The 5,946-nt window shown below is 32.2% G+C and overlaps 1 long non-coding RNA gene across 1 annotated transcript; it reads left to right on the forward strand.

The window, feature by feature from the left end:
- The first annotated feature begins 276 nt into the window (after nt 1–276).
- Nucleotides 277–866, forward strand: LOC146947083 (uncharacterized). The gene is made up of 2 exons (XR_015026901.1): nt 277–548; nt 651–866. It is a non-coding gene; the product is annotated as an uncharacterized LOC146947083 (long non-coding RNA).
- Nucleotides 867–5,946: the final 5,080 nt, after the last annotated feature.

Raw genomic sequence — 5,946 nt, forward strand, 5'->3', positions numbered from 1 at the left:
TTTAATTTTTTGATGGTCTGGTTTGTGCATAATGGATTTTAAAACATAAATTTTGTGCATATAAATTATATTTTATTTTGGTGGTCCACTCAGATATTTGATTCTAGCTCCGCCATTGATTACGGCTCTTATAATGTTGCCTCTGTATATCATGAAAGGTTAAGATAGAAATGAAAAATAATGGGGCCTTTGTCCCTCTTTTATAACGAAAAAATAAAAAATAAAAATAATGAAGGTTTTGGACTCTAATATTGGCACATCGAAGTAACAAAGGTCAATTGATCATTTGAGCGTTAATGAGACAAATATATAAAACATCAATATATAGTTAAGTCTAAATTTATGATGATTCTAGTTTGGAAAAGGTTTCTAGCAACTCATGTTCTAAAAGCTGTTTAATTGTAGTACACAAAGCATGGTGTTTTAACACTATGAAGTAATTAACAATTTTTCGTTTCTTACATTCAAAGTAAGGAAAATGTTTAAAATTCTCTTGTTTACAAGTTCTATTCTCCTCTTCCTTTCCCTATTTTTTGTATCTTACGAAGGTAATTCATTATCTAATTATTTGAAAATTTTCTTTTTTACCTTATATTTAATATTGAACCCCCTTTAACTTACATTTGATTTATTCTTGTTTTACATTTCAGAATTTTGGAATGTTTGCGCACATAACTCTGATTGTCAAAGTTATCCATGTGACCTTGGTGAAAGTAGGAACTGTACTTTGAATCGGTGTACATGCGTGTATAACATTTAAGTCAAATTGTAACTTTATATTATTCTTAGGCTATAATTTTATTTTCAAGCAAATAATCATAATTTCTTTTTTGAGGAAATAATCATAATATTATTACTTTAATATATGATTTCTCTTGCACTTATATTTTTATTTATATGATTATTTGAAGTTCATAGAATCCTCAGAAGCATATTAAATATTTGCAAGTGTTCTTTCCAATTATTCACAAAGTGACTGTATTGTAAACTCAGTTCATTAACGTGACTAAAAGGCAAAAAAACTGTTGGAGAATATCAATTATGTTGGTGTTAGTTAGGAAACAAAAACTAGTTAGAGTTATATTCACAATTAGTTCGTGTGGTAAAATTTTATAAATGGGAGTATTAGGTACACAAATCACTATCTTTGATCAATCAATATGATTCCCTATGAGCTTTTACTTCATGGGTTTTATTATGTTCTATTTCTCTCATGTGGGTATGATTTATCTTGGTATCGCAACAAGATCAGTAGAGAAAAAGGTTCATTCCATTGATTGATAAAAGGATATTATATATTTTGTGAAAACAAAGCTATCACTACAATTATATATCAAACTACCTATTAACTCAACCTAACAGACTAAGTGACTATATTCTATATAAATAACTATGCTTAAATAAGAAAACCAAGTAACTAACTAGCTTAAGTTAGATGATACCCTCTCTCAAGTGGGACTATGTAAGTTGCAAAGGCCTAAATTGTACAAAAAGGAAGTGAAAAAGTAACACATAATCTAATTGAGATGATGATGGAACATTTAGTATGGATGACCCCATTTTGAATCTTTTCATGCACAACGTGCCGATCCATTTCAACATGCTTTGAGCCTTCACGAAATGTAGGATTATGTGCGATATGAATAGCAGATTCATTGCCACAATAGGTTGTTGATGACAAATTTGACAATTGCATCCTTATGGATTGTTGTTTTTGACGCAACAATTTACTAAACTTATAATGGAAAATAGTAAATTGGTGGGTGGGGCAAGAGTTGTTTGAATTCGTTCAAACATAAACAAGTTGAGTCGATTTAGAGTTTTAGCTGCAATTAGGATTCTTCAAATCCCCCCGCCTCTATGTTGGGTTAATACAAAGTACCTACTAATAATGACATAAGGATTGTATAAAAGATCTTTAACCTTGTGGGATTTAGATGTCCCTCCATATGTCATGTTTCTCTTCATCATTCAAGGGAAGTATACGCGTACAAACACGACACACATAAGCACATTATGCGAAAAACGTTAATATATTGTTCCCAACGAAGGAACTTACAATCTCATAGGTAATTAACTCCAGCCAGATGTGTTGCTCCTAAATTGTCATCTAAAGGATTTACAACTTGCACAGACGTCTTAAAATCTAAGCATCATACCATAAAGATCCCTAATAAATTTAAGACTCTTGAGTAAAATTCATAAGTAACAAGTCCGGGTAAAGCAAAATGTCAATCTATAACACCTAACCTAGGATAAGTGTAGAGTCTAGGGGGTAACTTCCTAGTTCGTCAAACCATTAGCAGTAAAACATATGAAAATTAAATATAACTCGCATCATATCTAAATAAAGAAATTGCATTGATAAATGCAATGAATAAATAGCCAAGTAAAAATAAAAGACGCTTTAAGAACAAATTTGGTAGGTTTGAGACTCCTCTTTGATGCTCTAGTATCTTGACTTCGCCTTGAACTGCTATGTTCTGAATGAATATTTTTTGTGTGTAGGGAGCTCTTTATATAGGCATATTTTCAACTGTTATAATTCTAGGCATTTTCCTTCAACCTGCAGATGAAAAACAATAAGAAAGCAGACACCTAAAGCACACGGGGTAAGTACTTGATCTTGCAACTATGCATTTGAGGTGATGCGCGGGATGTAGCTTTGTGTCCAGGTGCCAAAAAACGCCGTTTTTCTCCGTTTTTTTAGTGTTTTCCTTCTTCGACTTGTTTTTGGAACTTCAGACATATTTTCTCCAACTTGTATTGTCTTTAAAGCCTTTCGAAACATTGATGATATTTATTCCTCGTCTTACGTAAGTTCCATAAGATATTTTTCTTGAAAAATTACATGATTTATCAATAAGAATACTCAAAACGCCTATGAGGTTGTCCGATTAAGGAAGAAACAGAATTACAACGATTAAATCAAAATGATACAAAATGTCTCTTAAACTATGAACAACTCATCTAAAACTCCTCTAAATTGTCTTAATTTTTTTCTATTAAAATGACTCAAAACATATTTGAAACATTATATGATCAGGCGTCATCACAACCTAAAACTTAAACTGTTACTTGTCCACAAGTAAAAATGTAGCTTGGCATCAAATGTTGCATAAACTTTTAAATAACAATTTTCCAGAGAGGATGCTTTCATCATCATTTGTTCCACTTCCAACTTTGATTAACTTACCACTTTCGCTCGTGCGAGGAAGACATAGAAAAGATAGATCATACTCTCAACCATACTATATTCTCTATTCTCTTTCTCACCTAATCTCGTACAAAGTAGTGCTAGTCATGAAATTTTCCCCACTCCAGTTGACATGTTAATGCACCTTGCTATGAACTTGAAGAAGTTCTAAACAATCATTCATTTAAAGAACTACCACACATACTTTAGAGGTCTTTCTAGGTTATAATTTGGCTTAGGTTAAGGTATGATATATTTGGGAAAGTAGGCTAACAATCAATTTCGAGATAGATGCAAGCTACAGATCCCTAAACATTAAAGTAATACAAACATTCCTTATATTTGCCAAAACAACATGAGTACTAATATAAACTTTTTCTTTTTTTTAAGAAACCAAATTTTTTATTTCTTGGCTCTTATTTTTTCTACCTTTTTTCGTGTAGACCTTTTTATATGGCCTAGTCTACAATTTTCTTTCATTCTTTTTATTTTTTTATTTTTTTATAACCAATTTTTACTAGCATCTCATCTCAAACTTAAGACGTTGTTAATTCCAAAGAATAACCTCAAACCTTCCAATTCTCATAAACATAATCATTTTAAAATTGGATGTTAGATTTAGATTAGGAGACGAGGTTAAATATAGGAATTATAAATTTAGTAGATTGGGTTGAAGTTATTTGGAGAATTATCACCAAAATTTCTAGGATTTTTCTCCCAAAATTGGATTTGAATTCAGGGGTTTATCACAAATAGTGTAGACAGATTCATTCGGAGTGAAGGCTTTGAAAACGGTTGGTGAATTCATCATCAACAACAAAGGATTAAGTTGACAGTTGGGTTTATTTTTTGGTGTATTTTTCTTCTTGTAAACAATTTTTCAAACACAATATATGTTGAAGCAAAAATCTTTTTGATGAATGTTTTAATGATAACAAACCTCGTGGAATAAATGATAAGTTTTATGAATGGTGATCTACTGATGTTTGCACTTGAGTTTTTGTTAAAAGAACAGGAATCACATTAGTGGATAAGCTAGAAGCCTCCCACATTGATAAGTGCATTATATCTACTCAACAATGAAAGAATGAGTATATCACCAGTTGAAACAACATCATATCTCCATGAAGATTCATAACTCAAGAATCATGATGGAAGAACTTGAATCATGATGGAAGAACTTACATCACAAGCTACACAAGAATGTGCTTGAAGTTATGTGACAAAACTCACATTGAGTTTTATGTTATATGATAAAAGGAAATATGCATACAAGCTAGGAAGATTCTTAGAACCTCCTCAAAGTATCACACTTCCAAAGCTTCTGAAGATAAGAAGTTCAGAGTTCAGAATGTTCATAAGAACAGGGATCAGAATATTCATATGAATGGAGTTCATAATAATCATGAACATTGACCCTGAATATATCCAGAAACAATAAAGGATTACTTCATGGATAAACAAGAATATTTAAAGCCATCAGTTACATGCAATAATGAACTAGATGCAAAGAAATATTCTTTTGGACTTCAAAGAAAGAATCATCTTGTTTGTCAAAACAAATGATCTCTCATTTATATGCTTCAAGTAGTTCTTGAAGGAAATAAATAAACAACCTTCATAAGGTTCAAAGTGTTAAAGAACATCAGAATGTTCAGCACAAAGTACAACCGTCAAAAAGGAAGGAGCCCAGAAGAAACATTCTGAAGTTCATATATATGAACCCAGAAGGAGTTCGGAAGGTTGTTCAGAAGGTTGCTCAGAAGGTTCATTAGAGCAAAACTAATAAATCAATGTCCACACCAAGAACATGCAAGAACAGATGTGACAAGAACATATCTTATAATGATTTTGACTTTGGATCAAGAAATCATTAAAGGCATCTATGGTGATTAAATGATTAATGGACTTTGATAGTTCTTGGTATTTATGCGTTCTTGAGTGATTAACCAAGACACAAACAAAATTTAAATCATACCAAGATACAAGAAATCAAAGTACATTTGAATTCAGGAACTAACTCTGAAGTTCAGAAAGTTAGTTCAGAATGTTGATCAGTGAGTTGATCAGAACGTTCTGATGATAGTTCAGAAGGTTGTTCATAAGCAAACCCAGAATCATCAAGAACATGAAGAATATGCAAACTACAACGTGACATAAATATATGTCCAGGAAAGTACAATTGCATGGATGTATCAGCAATAAAGGCTTGGACAAGCAAAAGTGTCAAAAAGGTCTTCAAGGTTCATTCAAGACTATGAACACTTGAAGTTCTAGGAATATTCCAAAGAGGATATTATCCTAGAGGTTACTTTACTGCACTTCAGTTATGTCTCTACTATTAGGATTGATTACATCAAAAGTAGTCTTACAAATCATCCTAAAGTAAGAGCAAATGAAACATTCTGATGGTTAGAATGTTCACTCCTGCACACGCTTCCAGCTATGAACAGTGTAGTTGGTGGAAAGATGAAAAAGGTAGCAAAAGGAGATCTTGCATCAGAGATAACTTGTACTCTGAACAAAATCAAGCAAATCTCCTAGAAGCATGGGTCTGAAGCTGCAGACCCACTATCCTCTCTCTCCTGCACAATATCCAAGGCAGATTTGAATCAACTTTATCCTACTTTATCCAATAACTTTTGATGCATATGGAGAAGTTACTTTTTGGTGGATAAAGCCTACCAAATCTCATGTCACGCCTTGAACAAACCCAGAAACTCATCAGACATTCATCATTGATGAACCCA

Source organism: Medicago sativa, chromosome 2 (assembly GCF_051527215.1).
Source record: "Medicago sativa cultivar Bolivia chromosome 2, Bolivia_mono, whole genome shotgun sequence".
Classification (NCBI taxonomy): Eukaryota; Viridiplantae; Streptophyta; class Magnoliopsida; order Fabales; family Fabaceae; genus Medicago; species Medicago sativa.